This window comes from Sus scrofa, chromosome 1, assembly GCF_054392235.1.
Source record: "Sus scrofa isolate SSC_HxYL_T2T_F1_AM1 chromosome 1, Sscrofa_HxYL_maternal_Yorkshire_Landrace_v2.0, whole genome shotgun sequence".
Classification (NCBI taxonomy): Eukaryota; Metazoa; Chordata; class Mammalia; order Artiodactyla; family Suidae; genus Sus; species Sus scrofa.
The window spans coordinates 160,319,521-160,337,199 of NC_139383.1; the positions used below are offsets into that span (position 1 = coordinate 160,319,521).

The 17,679-nt window shown below is 41.6% G+C and overlaps 1 protein-coding gene across 6 annotated transcripts in view; it reads right to left on the reverse strand.

The window, feature by feature from the left end:
- ZNF407 (zinc finger protein 407) overlaps positions 1–12,606 on the reverse strand; it is a 426,967-nt gene extending 414,361 nt beyond the window's left edge. The window contains exons 1-3 of one of the 6 annotated variants that reach the window (XM_084976844.1): positions 11,773–12,327; positions 10,982–11,114; positions 8,016–8,099 (exon numbers count right to left, since the gene is read on the reverse strand). The gene's annotated coding sequence lies outside the window, so the exon portion shown is untranslated. Of the gene's footprint in view, positions 1–8,015; positions 8,100–10,981; positions 12,328–12,538 lie in introns of those variants that run through there. The other 5 variants (XM_084976830.1, XM_084976838.1, XM_084976833.1 and 2 more) reach the window with 5 other exon arrangements.
- Positions 12,607–17,679: the final 5,073 nt, after the last annotated feature.

Consider the following 17,679-nt stretch of genomic DNA (forward strand, 5'->3'; position numbering starts at 1 on the left):
ATTCTCTTTCTCTATGGAACCCTGACTATTACAGATTTTGGTACTCAGAGTCATTCCAGAGGAAGCTTACTCATTTGCTAATTTTTTAATTGTATAAACAGTAAGAAATCAATAAAAATAGATAAGAATTCTCAGCACTAAGTTTGTTAGTAAATAAGAGTTTTCTGAAAATTCGTGCCTTCCCCTTTGCTGGCAACCCTTCCTAGGTGGTATCACAGGTCTTCACTTACTAATTTTCACACGGGTACCAGCCGTCATCAGGTCATACCACTAAGAAAACTCTGTGGTCTAGTAAAATGTTCCTACTCTATATTATTGCAGTTCTACATTCTAAGAAAAAGATAACAGAATTATATATTGAAGAAAACCTGAACAAGACTCATTTTCTACACATTAATAACCTTTCCTGTTAGATTTGGATACAAGGGCTAGAATCAACCTAACAAGAAGTTTATGCCCTAATCCCTAACTGCTATAACAAGGTGGACTTGAAAATGGATCTAGGAGTTCCCGTCGTGGCCCAGTGGTTAATGAATCCGACTAGGAACCATGAGGTTGCGGGTTCGGTCCCTGCCCTTGCTCAGTAGGTTAACGATCCGGCGTTGCCGTGAGCTGTGGTGTAGTTTGCAGATGCGGCTCGGATCCCGCGTTGCTGTGGCTCTGGCGTAGGCTGGCAGCTACAGCTCTAATTAGACCCCTAGCCTGGGAACCTCCATATACCACGGGAGCAACCCAAGAAATGGCAAAAAGACAAAAATAAATAAATAAATAAAAACACTTAAAAAAAAAGAAAATGGATCTAACACAAAAGAAGTTCACATGTGGCTCCTGTAAACTTCCAAGCCAGGTGTTCCTGGTCAACAAGCAGCCTGCCCCCGCTTGATTCAGCGATCCTGGTTCTTTCCACATTGATGCTGTGCCCCAGAGCTTCCTCATTCGCTGCAGCCAGCTGACAGAAGATGAAAGCAAACACCTGCTTCTTTAAAAGCCTTGACTCAAAAGTGACATCCAGAGTCCCCATCAGGGAAAACGAATCCAACTAGGAACCATGAGGTTTCAGGTTTGATCCCTGGCCTCGCAGGTTAAGGATCCAGTGTTGCCATGAGCTGTGGTGTAGGGTGCAGACTCGCTTTGATCTGGCGTTGCTGTGGCTGTGGTGTAGGCCAGCAACTGTAGCTCCAATAGACCCCTAGCCAGGGAACCTCCATATGCTGCAGGTGAGGTCCTAAAAAAACAAACAAACCAAAAAAAAGTGGGATCCACCACTTTCACTCACTCCTGCTTAGCTACAGGAACATCTGAAAAATGTAACCTGAGTTGTGCAACCAAATATTATGGGTGCGAAGAACTGATCTATGTGGACAGATCAATCTCTGCCACAGACCATCTCTGCCACAGACCAATCCAAAAATTATCTCATTGCTTCTCATTCACTAATGAAGACTTTAGACTTTACAAGACTTAGAAAACCTATTTTAGAAATGCAACTGTCCCTGGAAGAGCAGGGAGTTATGACTTCCACATTTGTAAACCAAGGCAACCACAGATAATATCAATTGCTGACAAATTTAGCTAGTCATCAAAACATGAATCATACCCATGGAAAGATGCCAATTAAGAAAGTCTGGGGTGGGGACAAAAATCTTAAATTCCCTGGTTGATTCTGATGAGCCAGACTTGGGACCCGTAGGATTAAAGCCCCTCTTATCTTCAAAAAAAAAATAATTATATATATATGTATATATATATATATACATATATATATATTACTTAACATACATTTACCAGACAGGTGTAGAGGAGGAGGGGAGAAAAGAGGGTGAAGGGGGAAAAACAAGGAGTGATGGGGAGAAAGAAAGGTGAATCAGGAAGGAGAATAATGTTCTGCACTAAACGTGGCCATCACACCAGATTCCAAAGTCATTTACCTACATAATACACTGCCACACAAAATGATTCTGAATGTGACTTTTAGCAAACACTGCCTCAATCTTCCACCCAGAAATCCTAGGGTTTAAAATACCATCTCTAAGGGAAAACAAATGATGGACCCTGAAATTCTTAATGAAAAGCTTCTGATCTCATTTTTTGAAAGACTCTAATTTCTACTAACTCTTCTCCCTGAATGATCTAAATTTACCAAGCTATTTTTAGAAGTGTTTTACAACTTAAAAATTTAAGTTCTAACAGTTTTATAGTTTGATGTATTCCTATAACTGTGATTCCTCATTCAATAATAACCAGACTAACAATTATATATCAAACCATGATCCTGAACTCACAATAACCCACAAGTAAACTGTACACTTTGAAACGAAGCAGTCTGTTGCTTGTTCTAGGTTTAAAACACAAAGTTTCCATTATATTTAGTAACTGACAAGGAAGCTAGGCTTTGGTCACACTGGATGATTTCATCCGTATTACTCCAACTGTGTTAAGCAATGTCTTTTCCCAAGGAGGGTTCTTATTACCTTACTTGTTTTCACTTAAAACTATTTTGTTTCTTAATAAAAGGGGAAAAGTAAAGCATATAAGAGAAAATAACAGAGAAGCATGAACATCATACTGAAGAGCACTGAGAATTAAGACAGATTATCTAGCTTTGGCAAAAGACAGCTGAAATAGAAGAAGGTGAAGTACCTAAAATCCACCACAAGAAGCCTACGCTCTACATTTGCCCATAAGGGATCTGTGCCAAGCACCACATGTGTCTAAAATGCAGACATCCTGATATGGCAGGACTCTCAGGGGCTGTCAGCTTCTTAGTGAGGGGCTGACTTTTCTAGAAAGTATGACATTACATAATTACAAATGTTTGACAGTTCTCGTGGTTTAGACAATTTTAGCACTCTGAATATCAAACGAAAATAGTAGAGCTACTTGGTTCCATAGGACATGTAATTTGACTTAGGGCTTCTAGAACCATCTTTTTATTTTTCTGATACTTGTTCATTTCAGGGAGTGAGTGTCATGCCATGATGGCTTCAAGTAAGGTTTCTAGCATTACCAATGTTTATTTAAAAAAAGATTCCTCGTAATATGTGATACATATGACACTCAAAAAAAATTATCAAAGGCTAGGGGAAAAAAACATAGGCAAAGGCAGATTTCTCAAAAGTGCTGCTTTTAGCAACCTAAGCAAAGAAGTTCGAGTTCCCAAATTCTATGGCATGATCCTACCACTTCCTAATGAACTGAGGAAGAGTCAATACTTAGAACTAAAAACAAAACGATTATTTCTGCTTTCTTATCATTTGCTAGGATGATAGGGTCATGTACACTGATTTAAAATAAAGTAACTTGTAAAATGTCCTCCTCTGTCTTCCTGTTCCTACTCTTTTTTTTCTCAAAACTCTCACACTCTGGGAAATAACCTTGCTCTGTCTTCTTCCTCTGACCTTCCCTGGCAGAGTGTTATGTTAGGAGTCAGGCAGCCTCCACCCCCTTCCCCTGTGTGCCCACAGGACCCGTCCTCCTCTGGGAAACCAGGGAGCAATGACCCACCCCACAGGGTACTAGGAGGCCCAATTCTCAGTATGAACTCAGTGCAGTGTGCCTACACCAGGGCCTGGCACCCAGTGAGTGTTCAGCAAGTATGAACAACCATTACCAATTACCTCCTTTTTGCTATCTCTACTCCTAAGAGTACTTTTATATCATAATCCTACAGGGACATATTATAAGAACACTGTTATAAGACCAGTCACCCCCTCATCATATCTTTTTTCATACAAACCAAACAGCTCCTGCAAAAAGGAAAAAGGCTGGTTTTAAAAAGATTTGGTAGATACAAAAAGTCATTTTTAACATGTACAAAGATATTAAGTATAATGTAACAGAGTACAGCTCAGTATAAAAAAATTAAATTTTGCCTTTGTTTTGGTTTTGTTTTGCTGTCCTTTCTGTCTTTTAGGGTCATACTGGCGGCATATGGAGGTTCCCAGGCTAGGGGTCCAATCGGAGCTGTAGCTGCTGGCCTAGGCCAGAGTCATAGCAACACGGGATCCGAGCCGCATCTTTGACTTATACCACAGCTCACGGCAATGCCAGATCCTTAACCTACTGAGCGAGGCCAGGGATCAATCCCAGGTCCTCATGGATGCTAGTCGAGTTCGTTAACCACCGAGCCATGATGGGAATTCCTGTTTTGTTAATTCTTGTCTTTGAAGTCCCTCCCGGTGTGCCTATCATCTTCCCTCTTGTTAGAGCCACTAATTATAACTTGGTTTTTTGACCTCACCCACAGCACCCGCTGTTTATAATTTACCTATTTTCTTTATTACTTTACCATATCTGTATTCCTAACAACACATAATTTTGTTTTGATGTTTCTAAAATCAAAAAAGAAGGAAAAGTGCTATATGCATTCTTCTGCAAGTAGCTTTTTTCCCTCAAGATAATGTTCCTGATACTTATCTTCAGTGAGGCATGGGGCTAAAATCCTCTGGCTTTCACAGCTACACAGTACTTCACTGCAGGAAACACAGTTAGTATCCATTCTCCTGTGATAGACGTGGCTTCCAGGGTTTTTGCCTCTTTCAAACAGTGCAACTGTGAGCATTCCTGCACATGCCTCCAGTCAGTCCCCAGTCACTCCTGGACAGGAGTTTGGCGGGGGAGGCGGGGTGCAGTGGTAGGCCAATCTTAGCAGGCATCAAATCACCTGGAGGGCTTGCTAAACAGCTGACCCATCCCTAAAGTTTCCACTCAGTAGGTCTAGGGTGGGGCCCAAAACTCTGCATTTCTAACAAGTTCCGAGGACACAATGGAAAAGCATCATTCTAAGGTAAAGACAAGGGAGTGGAATTTCTCAAAGAATACATGCATCTATAACTGTACTAGTTAATTCCAAAGTTACTGGACCAATTTACATTCCTACTTAGCATTCTTAGAATGCATTATGAAATTGTTTTGTTATTTTAAAATTCTTTTGAAGCACTGAGAATAACGCAGGAGTATGATTTTCCAAAAAAAAAAAATGTTTTTAAATAAAAAATAATAAAAAAAGAACACATCCTACCCTCCCAGACCCCAGATGTTGTCAGGTTTTTACACTGTGGCCAAATCCATGTTGGTCCTAACCAGCATTTCTCTTATCACTAAGGAAGTTGAGCGTCTGTGCATTTAAGTTCCCTCTTCCATAAGATGCCTGTTCAGGTCCTGTGCCCATTATTCTATTGTTCTTACAGATACTGTTCACCTTTCTGGACACTAAACTTCTACCAATAATATGTACTGAAAAGATCTGTTCTCACGTAACGACTTGTTTGTTCACTTTCTAACAGTTTATTTTAATAAACAAAACTTGTCAATACCAATGTTGTCAAGAATAGCCATTTTTTCCTTTACGGTTTGTACCTTCTGTGATTTAAGAGCCTCTTCGCCATAACAGAGTGATACAACTATTCTCTACCTTGTCTTCTAAAAGTTTCATAGTTGTGTCTTTTATATATACATATATGCCTTTAATTGACCTGTAGTTGATTTTGGTGAATGATATGAATTAGAAATGCATCTCATTCCTAAGCAGTTTTCTGTTTGGTAAGGGCCACAGATACAGCCAACTATAACCATATCGAGAAAGTGAAATACTAGTTAAGTGTTAACCACTGCTTTACTGAGGTTTATTTTGCTCTCTTGCTGATGCAAACAAAAAACTGGAACTCTTCAATATGAAAATTTGTAATGTTTCAGCAAATTATGATCCCCACCCACCAAACTCCAGGAAGAATCCTTACAAATACCCCCACCCCAAAACTCAATGTTGTCTTGTTCTAAAAAATATAAAATTAAGCATTGGGGAACGTGTGGGGATATGTGCATTCTCAATAGTACTGATTGGGATTTAAACCTATACAACCTTTCTAGAGGGTAATACTGCAATTTACATATCAAAAACCTTAAAGTATGTATCTTTTAGGAGGCTACTGATGACTCTTTACAAAATTTATCTTAAAGAAATACTGGACAAAATACATGTTTAAGGACATTCACCACTGAACTCTTTAAAACAGGAAAAACTGGGAACAGCCTAATAGCCAGCAATGAAGTACTGGTTAAAGAGGAAGTCACTGTGGCAGGTCCATACACTGGAATACCCTGCAGATTACAGGGCTGTACTGACGTGGGAAAACATCCACAGGATTTCTGGAACTTATAAAAACAGTTACCAAAATGCACATATAATATTCATTTACTCATAAATATTTATTGAGTGCCTTTATGTGCTGGGTACCAAGCAAGTTACTGGTAAACAAAAGGAGATCTGTTCCCTGCCTCCAATGAGTTTACAAGCACTGGGAGGAAACAAACCCAGTATGCATCTTCCAACTGACTGGGACTAGGATATTAAATGTGCACACACTTTGAGAATAGAGACAATTTATATGTGTACATAGGTAATACAGCCAGCAACTTCATCAAGGAGAATACGTGCCCCCTGCTCTGCAGGCCAGCAAGCGGATAAGCAGTGAGACAGTAGGAACACTGCCTTAAGGTGAACTGAAGCACATCCACCTTCCACAAAGGCTCCACAAGCATGTAGCACAATCATGCAAAGCCACGCGATGGAAGACACATGCGTGACAGACTGTATAATCACAGTGAAAGAACTCAGCTTTCTTTAGAAAACTCGAGACTAATACTGACCAAGATCAAGTACAAGTTCTTCAGCAAACAATTGTTCTTCCAACAGTCAACACCTTCACCCTTCCCTGCTATGACTGAAGCCTCCCAAGATAAGAAATATCCCACAGTTAGAGTCAGGGTCAAAGGATTCTGACATTATATGTTTATTTTTAAACTTCCGCACTTAAATCAGTAAAGTTGGGAGGGTCATTCATTACAAAGAGAAAATGCTTAATCCCAGAGCACAGAAAGACGTCAAACACACCTCAAGCAAGAGACCAAAGTCAAAGTTCACCACTCATAAGACAAACCTATATCAGGTACATTCCAACATGATGCACTGAGGGCAAACTTCATCACTGTAGTACTCTTGCCAAAAATGCCTAACCCTCAGTTTAATCCTGAACTGAGCACATCATAAATTCAAGCCCACCAACATTCTACAAAATAACCAACCAGCACTCTTTAGAAGTATCAAAGCCATGAAAGATAAATCCAAAAGAAACTGTCACAGACTCCAAGAGATCACAGAGACATAATAACTATATGTAACATGGGATACTGGACTGGACGTCAGACCAGAAAAAGGACATCTCTGGTGAAAATTCAAATACAGTCTTTTTCTTTTTACTTTTTTTTTTTTTTTTTTTTTTTTTTGGCCTCACCTGCTTCATGCAGAAATTCCCTGGCCAGGGGACTGAATCGAAGCCACAGCAGCAACCCAAGCCACAGCAGTGACAACGCCAGGGAACTCCCAAACACAGTCTTTAAATTAACTGTATCGACTGCCTGGCTTTGATAACTGCACTATAGTTACATAAAATGTTAACAAAAGGGACCTGGTTGAAAGGTACATAGGAACTCTCTGGACTATTTTTGCAATTTTTTTTGTGTGTGTGATCCCAAAATTATTTCAAAGTAAAAAGTTTTTCAGAGTTCCTGTTGTGGCTCAGGAACCAGACTAGTATCCATGAGGATGTGGATTTGATCCCTGGCCTCACTCAGTGGGTTAAGGATCTGGCATTGCCCTGAGCTGTGTGTGGTGTGGGTTGCATATGCAGGTCAGATTTAACCCCTAGCCTGGGAATTTCCATATGCCTCAAGTGCAGCCCTTAAAAAAAAAAAAAAAAAAGTTCTAAAAAATCATTTAAAATGAAAGATTTAAAAAAAAAGGTACAGGGGAATGAATCATTAACTCTAACATAAAAATCATTAACATAAGAATCATTAACTCTAACATAAAAATATGCCTGCCTCCTTCAATAACTGTGCTTAAAAAAAATCCAAATAATTGCAAATAAAGCTTAAAGTGGAAAAAAATGGCAATTATTCAATAAAAGCCTATGACCATCTAAAGAGCAGAGTAACTTTCCAGATAAATGGCCTACCTTATTTTTCCCCTTAATCTTTTTCAATTCAATCCAATTTACATTTCTTCAACATCCACTATAAGCATGAAACCATGGTAGGGCCTGATAAGATTTTGACATATAAGAATATTTTAGTACACAAAACATCAGAGAAAAGCATAGAATAACAAAGCTAGAATTAATTTTTCCTTCCCACACAATCTAGCAATCAATCTGGACACTTTTCAGTGAGAATGTTGGTAGGACCTAGGGCTCTCACAGCTCAGGTGCATCCCCTTTCAACAGTGAGGAGTTCTGACTGCTAGAATCATCTCCAAAAACCCTGAAAATGCCAAAATGATGCTCTTTGAGAAACACTCCATTTCCAGTCCTTTTTATTTTTCATCTAGTCACTATGTTGTTGGTGCATGACTGTTCACAATATAAAATTTAAAAACTTGATTCTCTGAGTGCCAGAGGAAAGGTTAGGCTGGTAAAATCCCTGCAGGTTTATTATTCTCCTCTTATAAAAGATAAAAGGCAACATCACCAAAGGCCAGAGTTCCCAAAGTGTGGTCTCGGCTTCAACATCTCCCAGGCACTTATCAGAAATGCAAATTCTCAGTCCTGGTGCCAACCTTCTGAATCAGAGCCCTGGGCAATGCCCAGCATGGGGGGGGGGGAGGTGTTGAAGCCCCCAGGTGGCTCAGATGCACCTTAAGTTTGAGAACTACAGATGCTTCAAAGAGCAGAAAGGAAGTTTCCACTGTGGAGCACTGGGTTAAGAACCTGACTACAGCAGCTTGGGTTGCTGCAGAGGCATGCATTTGACCCCCAGTGCAATGGGTTAAAGGATCTGCTGTTGCCACAGCTGCAGCTTAGATTCAATTCCTGGCCGGGGAACTTACATGTGCAGTCATTAAAAAAAAAAAAAAATGCCAACAACATGTTGTGTTTAGCGAAATAAGTCAGATGGAGAAAAACAAATACACCGTTATCACTTTTATATGAAATCTAAAATAATAGAATGAACATGTATAACAAAACAGGAACAGACTCACAAGGATAGAGGACAAACCAGTCATTATCAGTGGGAAGAAAGGAGGAGGGAGAGACAAGATAGGGGTAAGGAATTAAGAGGTACAAACTACTATATATAAAATAAGTGGAGTTCCTGTCGTGGCTCAGTGGTTAACGAATCTGACTAGGAACCATGAGGTTGCGGGCTCGATCCCTGGCCTTGCTCAGTGGGTTAAGGACCCGGCGTTGCCGTGAGCTGTGGTGTAGGTCGCAGATGCGGCTCGGATCCCGCGCGGCCATGGCTCTGGCGTAGGCTGGTGGCTACAGCTCTGATTAGACCCCTAGCCTGGGAACCTGCATGTGCCGAGGGAGCAGCCCAAGAAATGGCAAAAAGACAAAGGGGGGGGGGGGCAGAAAGACTGGCCCATAAATCAGGAGGCCTGAATCTAATCCTTGTTCTGCCACTCATTTCTGAGACAGATTTGTCACTTAGCCTCTGTGAGGCTCAGCCTCCTCATCAGACAATGAGGGAATGGAACTAAATCACTGCCACAGTCCATATGCCCTCTAGAATGTGATAATTCTATGAGGCATAACTTGAAAAGACTACAGTATTTCACGTTTCTTTCATCAAAATTAAAATTTCTTCCTTTTGCCAGCTGGTTTCTGATTCATATTTCTTATTTTAAATAAAACTGCCTTGGAGTTCCCATCGTGGCGCAGCAGAAACTAATCCAACTAGGAAGCATGAGGTTGCAGGTTTGATCCCTGGCCTCGCTCAGCGCGTTAAGGATCCCCTGTTGCCATGAACTGTGGTGTAGGTCGCAGACACAGCTCGGATCCTGCATTGCTATGGCTGGGGTGTAGGCTAACAACTGCAGCTCTGATTAGATCCCTAGCCCAGGAACCTCCATATGCCACAGGTGCAGCCCTAAAAAGCAAAAAAAAAAAAATAAAATAAAGCTGCCTTAACTTTGCTTTATGAAAGCCATATAAATTCTTAATTTTAGTTTCCTATTCAAATCTATATCAAGATTTGGAGGAACTGAACATAATAAAATTTCCAAGAAACCTACACAACATACTGAATTGAATCCCTCCCACCACCCCAAATTCATATATTGAAGCCCTAATCCCAATGTGATAGTATTTAGAGATGGGGCCTTTGGGAAGTAACTAAGTTTAGAAGAGGTCATAAGGATGGAGCCCCCAAGGTGGAATAAGTGTCCTTATAAAGGGAAGAGACCAGAATTCTCTCCCACTCTTCCATGTGAGCAAAGAGCAAGATGGTGGCTATGGGTAAGCCAGGAAGAGCCCTTTGCAGGAATCGGCACCTTGACCCTGTATTTCTCAACCTCCAGAACCATGAAAAATAAAGGTCTACTGCTTCTGCTACCAGGGCTATGGAATTTTATTATAGCAGCCCAAGCTGACTAAGACAGACAAATGTTCCCTCCGGTGTGGGGATCCAACACATCGGGTTACAGTCCCCAGCTGTGCTCTGTGACCTCTCATAATGTGAGAGTCCACAGGAGGTATTTAACAAGCTTGGAAATCAAAGACTTTTAATATGTATAGATCTATTTACTTCCATTACTGCATAAGAAACAGCTTTAATTTATCCCCCTACTCACAGATTTTTAATCTAGGATTCTTCTGACTACCTGTGATACCTGTGAATAAAGCTCTTCTTAGAGGAACTTTGGGAGGGGTAAGGAGGATGGAGAATCAAATTAGAAAAGTCTGTTTTATAAGGGTTAGGAAGTTCTCTAATAAAACAAAATGAAGTAAAATGGATGTTGGGAAGATGTCCCATCAGTCAAGTGAATACCCACTGATCCTTGAGACCTCACTCAAGTACTATCCTGCAAGCTCTCATCACTCCCACCCCAGTCATGCTACCATATCTCCATTTTGGTACTCAGCAAAAGGCATTATAATTGTTCATGTATCTGTCTCTTCAACGGGCTCTTGAAATCACCTACAGCAATGTTACTCTTTCCTGCACCTCGGATGGTGTCTGGAATGAAGCAGGAACCAGTGTTTGTTGAAATGAAGCCACTGTGCCTTGGTGAACACCAGTGGAATTCTGTTCTATCTTGGAACTTTTATGTAAACCTGAAATTATTCCAAAATGCAGTTTTATTTAAAAAATAAAATAAAAAAGGAACCAGTATCAACTTCTACAGCATTAATCCCAACTACTGTATATGTCATCAAGAAGACATTAGCTACTAGAGAGCCTTGTATTAAATGTTTTTTGGTGGTGACAATAGGAGTTAGCAATTTCACATGTAGCAAACTTGAAGTAGAATGAATAACAAACATTTGAGATCTGAATCTGTAATTTAACTTTGTCCAAATTATTTAATCTGAGTCTCGGTTGGTGAAAAGGTGATAATTCCTACAAGACTGCAATGCTAAATGAAGTATACACAGTGTGTGTGTATATAGATATATATTACATATATTATATATATCAAATAAGCTTTATTAATGATGTTCCAATATACCTCGGTTGCCTTCCCTATTTGGTATTCCAACTGGACTAACACCTCCCTGAAAACAGGTGCACATCGTGACTAGTTCCACCTGCACAAACTTAAAATTTACCCCTCAATCACCATTACTTTACCTATAAAATAAAGAAATACTACATGCGTGTCCATGGATGCCAACCCGGCCAAGATGACCTATTCCAGAATTCCCCCCTTGAAAAATAAATGGGCTTTTCAAAACTCATTGCAACCGAAAGAGGTCAGCAGCTCCTGCCCACCTCCACCAGACTAAACTCCAGAGGCGGGCAAGCGTACACAGGACATGCCCGCTGGCTGGCAGGAGGTGGTAGCCACTGGGGCGAAACCCGCTGCTGCCAACAGCGGTGTGCGGCATCCTGGGATCTCCCTTTAACTGCTTATAGCGGCTGAACCCCAGCGGCCAGGACCCTCCCTTCCAGCCGCGCTGCGATCGGTCACCAGCGTTACAGACTGCCCGCCCGCGTCCTTAACGGAAGAAGGTGCGGGTGGCAGCGGCGAGCCCGCGAAGCTCCGGAGGCCCGGAGAGGGCGGTCGACTGAAGGAAACCACAGCCCAGACCGCCCAGGCCATTAAACCGACACCGCGGCAGCTCCGCGCTCGGGCGTGTACGGTTGGATCGGGGAAAGCCTGGCGGTGAGAAGCTCCCGACTGCAGGCAGGGGCGCGCGGAGTGCGCGGGATCGCAGCCTCCGCGCTGACAGCCGGCCCCGCGGGGAAACCGAGGCCCCGCGCAAGTCCGGGCGGCGGAGCCAGCAGCAGCGGGCGGGAGCGGAGGCCGGGCGGCGGGCGTGTGTCGGGTGAGTCTGGGCGGCGTCGGGAGGGACCGGCCAGCGGGGAGGGGCGGAGGCGGGGGGGAGGGGGGAGGAGGAAGAGCGAAGGGCCCTGGCGGGGCTCCCGGCGCCCAGCCGCCCGGGCCTGGGGCCTCAAGCCACCGCCTCCCGGCCCCGCGCTGACGCTGGACGGTCCCCGCCTCCAAACCCCCCGCCCCGGCCAGAGAATAACTTACCTGTTTGCCGACGGAATCGCTCCTGCTCACCCCTCTGACTGACTCCTCCGGCTCACCGTCTTCCCTCTGGGAGGAAGGGGAGGGACTTCCTGTCTCTCCGCTGAGCGACTTCCGGCGGTTCCGAGGACTTCTTCGCGGACAGAGCGGGGGACGCCATGACCGAAAACCAAGGTCTTGGCTCTGGCTTAGTAGAACCCACGCCTAGGTCCCTTTTTATCTCCCGACTGGCCGGCCGACCTGTGTGCCTGTTGTTTTTAGTCTATCAGCTCTTGGCGGAAGTCACTAGGCTGTGAAACAGGAAGTCCCGCCCCTCCCCAAGAGAGGAAAACGGAAAGCCGAAGAAGTCAACGTAAAGAAATGGAGACGCGCGTCAGGCTCGAAGGCTAGCGGTGTCTGACCTCGAGGGCCAAGTAGGGGTTGCAGGGGGTCCCGAAGAGGATTTCCCCCTGGACAGTGCACTCCTCCCTACCCTAAGCGTCCTCACTCCACCCCCTCGCACGTCCGCCTTAGAGGACCCCGAGGCCTTCGAGGGGCGGGCGGCCGGCTGCCCTCGGCCTTCGCCGGCCCGAGTGGTGCCTGGCGCCTCCGAGGCCCTCATCTACAGGAACCAGGTTTTTCTGCTATGCCAGGCGCGTGCGCAACTCCAGATTATGAAAAAAGTCTGTCGACTGACTCCAAAAAGGGGTCCTTGGTCGCAGGCCTTAGGGAGCCAGGAGCAGAGTCTGATACTAAGGGGAAGGAAAAAAAGCTGACTGGTTCACCAGTTTGGCAAGAAAAGCCGAAAATGCCCTGGGTGTTTAAAACGTCCACGCATGGACCGTTTTTATAAACGTTAACGGTACAGCACAAAAATTGTTAGGAAGAAAGTAAGCCGCGACCTGAGGCGTATTAGTCAACGCCCTGACCTGCCCCTTACATGAGATCATTTGCGGACCTTGAGTTTCCAACCATTTCTTTGAAAACTCAAAATCTAGCAAGGAAGACCACACCTCGAAAAGTGCATTGACAAAGAGGTGTAGAGGAGCGGCATTATCCCACCCGGGATCAGATTGTGAAGATACAGCTTGCTGGGAAGTTTTGACTTTATCTTGTAGGTATAGGGAAATGTTTTAAATAATCAGATTTGTATAATTTTAAGTAAATGGAGTTTTTAAGTGATGACCTTATAATGATAGGCTTTCTAGACCAAACCTCTCAAGGACAGTTCCAGCTCACTTCCTTTTAAATCAGAATATTCCGGTGATGATAACACTTTTAATACTGTTTTATAGGGTAATTTTCATAGACATTATCTGGTCGAATTCTTACTGTAACCCACTAGGAAATTGCTGTTTAGAAGATCAAATAGCTATTCCAAGCTTACACCTCTAGTAAAAGTGGAACTTACCTTTAAACTTACAGTGTCAACCTTTTTCCAGCCTACCATGCACCTTTTTTTTTTTTTTGGTTTTGTCTTTTTGCCATTTCTTGGGCCACTCCCACAGCATATGGAGGTTCCCAGGCTAGGGATCGAATCGGAGCTGTAGCTGCCAGCCTACGCCAGAGCCACAGCAACGCAGGATCTGAGCCGCGTCTGCGACCTACACCACAGCTCACGGCAACGCCGGATCGTTAACCCACTGAGCAAGGGCAGGGATCAAACATGCAACCTCATGGTTCCTAGTCGGATTCGTTAACCACTGCGCCACGATGGGAACTCCCCATGCACCTTTTAATAGCTATTTCAACAGTGTTAGTCTTGTATGACAAGGTAATGAATTTCTCAACAATTAAAATAGCTAACACAATTTCCATTCGGAATAGGCATGATGTTGATCTTCAAGGGACTGGTTTTGCTACCTTTCTTACCTTGGGAATTTATTTAACATTTCATCTCCCTTCTTTGAGCAGTGAAATAAAATCTGAGTTTGTCAGTTCCCCATCATCCATTATTTTGCCAAGAAAGGACCTTTGCATCATAAAGTGACCTTAATGAGGTCAACTTGATCTCATTTTACTCGTGTATAAAATGAGTCATTAAGGGTAAATTTCCCTGCTTTTGAAATTCTATTAATTAAACAGAATAGGTTCTAAAGTTTCTAAGTTGCAGTAATGTCTAATATTGCTACTCTTATTAAAACATTTTAAATATTTGGTTCCATTAGATAATACTAATGATGATAGATAGCTGTGTTTACTAAGTAGTTGCTATGTGTTATGCAACACTCTAGAGAATCCAAGAATATAGGAAAAATTTGATTATGTTTCCCTGTGTCTCCTTAGGAAAATTTATATATAATATACATGTATATCCTTCTATAAGTATGTATATTATATGCATTATTTATATCCTTGGATATATATAGCCTTTGTGTGTATCTATGTCTTTGGGGCTTCTTTAAGAGATGTTTTGTTTATTAATGATGGTGTCTCTCCATGTCTTCTGGCCTCCATTTTATTCTGATGAGCAGAGGTCATTCAGATCATTTCTCCCTTTTATTTTCCCTATTTATAATATGTCATTTTTCTCAGGCTAATTTCAAAATTTTCTCTGTGTTTTTGCCTATCAGCAGTTTTATTATGTTGTGTCTAGGCACTAGATTTTCTTCATATTTATCCTGTTTGGGGTTTTCTGAGATTTTAACACCTGTAAGTTTATATACTTCACCAAGTTTTGAAAATTTGGGGTCATTATTTATCCAAATACTTTTCCCCATACTCTCAAATTCCAATTAAATATATATTGCACCTCTTGATTTTATACATGAATCACTGAGTCTTTCCTTTTTGTTTTGGTTTCATTCTTTTTTTTCCTCTCAGACCTTCAGATTGGATCATTTTTATTAATCTGTCCTCTCTGTTCCCTGGTTCTTCTGTCATCTCCAATAGTTAAAAGCAGCTAGTGATTTTTTTTCTTAATTCAGATACATCTTTTAGTTCTAAAATTTTCATTTGGTTCTATCTTGTTTCTATTTCTCTGCTGAGATTTCCTATTTGCTTATTAAAGGGATATTTTCCATTATGTTTTTGAGCAGTTATAATAGCTTTTTGACATTTTGCCTGCTAATTCCAACATATGAATCTTCTTCGAGTTAATCTTCATTAATTTGCTCATCTGATTGATTCATGTTTCCTTTTCCTTTTTTTTTTTAGGGCTGCACTTGCAGCATATGGTACTTCCCAGGCTAGGGTCGAATCAGAGCTATAGCTGCTGCCCTACACCACAGCCACAGCAAGGAGGGATCCGAACCACGTCTGCAACCTACACCACAGCTCACAGCAATGGCAAATTCTTGACCCATTGAGCAAGGCCAGGGATCACACCCCAGTCCTCACCAATTCTAGTCACATTCGTTTCCACTGAGGCACAATGGGAACTCTTTTTCCTTAAAAGTCTAGTAATTTTGGTTGTATCCTAGATATCTGAGTAATATAATGTAGAAATTCTGAATTCACTTAATGTTCCTCTGAAGAGGTTGTTTGCACTTATTATTAACAGGCAGTTATTTTGGCTGTATTCATACTCCATACTTTGTCTCTCCTGTCATGGTAGTGACTAAGATCACATTCAGTTCCCTCAGCCTCAGCCAAAGGCTTTAATCTGCCTCCCGCATAGTTCAGAGGTCATCCAAAGGTTAGGCAGAGTATGCAGAATTGGGTGCCTCCACGCTGTGACTCTTCTTTCCCAAACCTCCCTCTCCTCATTTTGCCTTGATGTAGTAGCCCTGAAATCTGCCTCCTGGTTCTTCAAGTGGGGTTTTAAATAAAGTTTAGATAGCTGCCTTCGATTATAATTGTTTAAAGTTTGAAAGGAAGCTTTGGTCATTTTTGGTGACTAATTTCCAATGACTAATTTACTTGAACAGTGTCATTTGAAGTTCTCATTTCCTTTAACATTTTCTGCCATTACATTCACATGCCTACCTACAATAACAGTGAAAGCATGCTATGAACACTTAACCTCCCACACTAGAATTTTAAATCTAAGTTCTTTTTTGAATGCTGTTTTGGTGAATTTCAATGTGGGAGGCGAGATGATTCAAATCTTTATATATTTTATTATAGTCAAAGGCATAATTTATCTGACATCTTTTTTCATTCTCAATAAGAAATTACACTGGAATAATGTTTTTAAATAAAATTTCCCACATAATGACAATTTTTTTCTCTTCAACCTACCTAATCGAAAAAAGCTCAGAAGCACTTATTTACTTATCATAACTGTTAAGAAATTGTAGTCATTATACCTACCATCCATTAGTTCTCTTGCACATCACACTAGAGAAAAAGAAAAAAAGAATACATGACTTTCCTTCAGAAAACCTGTATTTCTATCTTTGTACTTCATTAATGGCTTGAGCTTTTGGACAGCTAGGCAAAGACCAGAATATACTCAACCCAGTCTGCCTCCCAGAGCTGGCTTCCTAAAGAGGAAGGTTAAGTTCTTACTTGTTAAGTACCTACAAATTACAATATAAATGTTATAGGGTTAATCAGTGGAAGAACAGAAATAAGTACAAGTATTAGACCTTGGTTTAAGTTTTACTGCTTATCATGAATGGCAATATTACAGATAACAAAATTATGCCAGATTTCACCATAGGTACATTATTATCACAAACAAATATTTTATTACATCTTATATAATCAAGACCTCAGATCATTATTTAACTCTTTAGTTATTACATGTTCAATTAATATTCAAACTTGAAACATAAAAACAATAGATAGCATTGAATACATTTAAAACAGGATAGTGTTTAAAAGTCATTTTGACCAATCACAAAGTAGCATTTGTTTGGGGACTTGTGTTTGTTTTTTTGTTTTGTTTTTTTGCATTTTAGGGCCACACGTTTGGCATATGGAAGTTGCCAGGCCAAGGGTCAAATCAGCTCTGAGCCATGTCCGCAACCTACACCACAGTTCACAGCAATGCCAGATCCCCAACCCACTGATGAAGGCCAGAGATTGATCCCACATCCTCATGGATACTAGTCAGAATCGTTTCCTCTGTACCACAGCAGGAACTCCTAGGGACTTGTTTTTTAGGTGAAAGTAGCCATCAGTACAAGTGAGAAGCCAAATACAATAGCATTATTTGTTCCTTCTTGTTCCACTTCTAAGACACGTATTGAGCACATGTTATGGATCAGTCACTATGC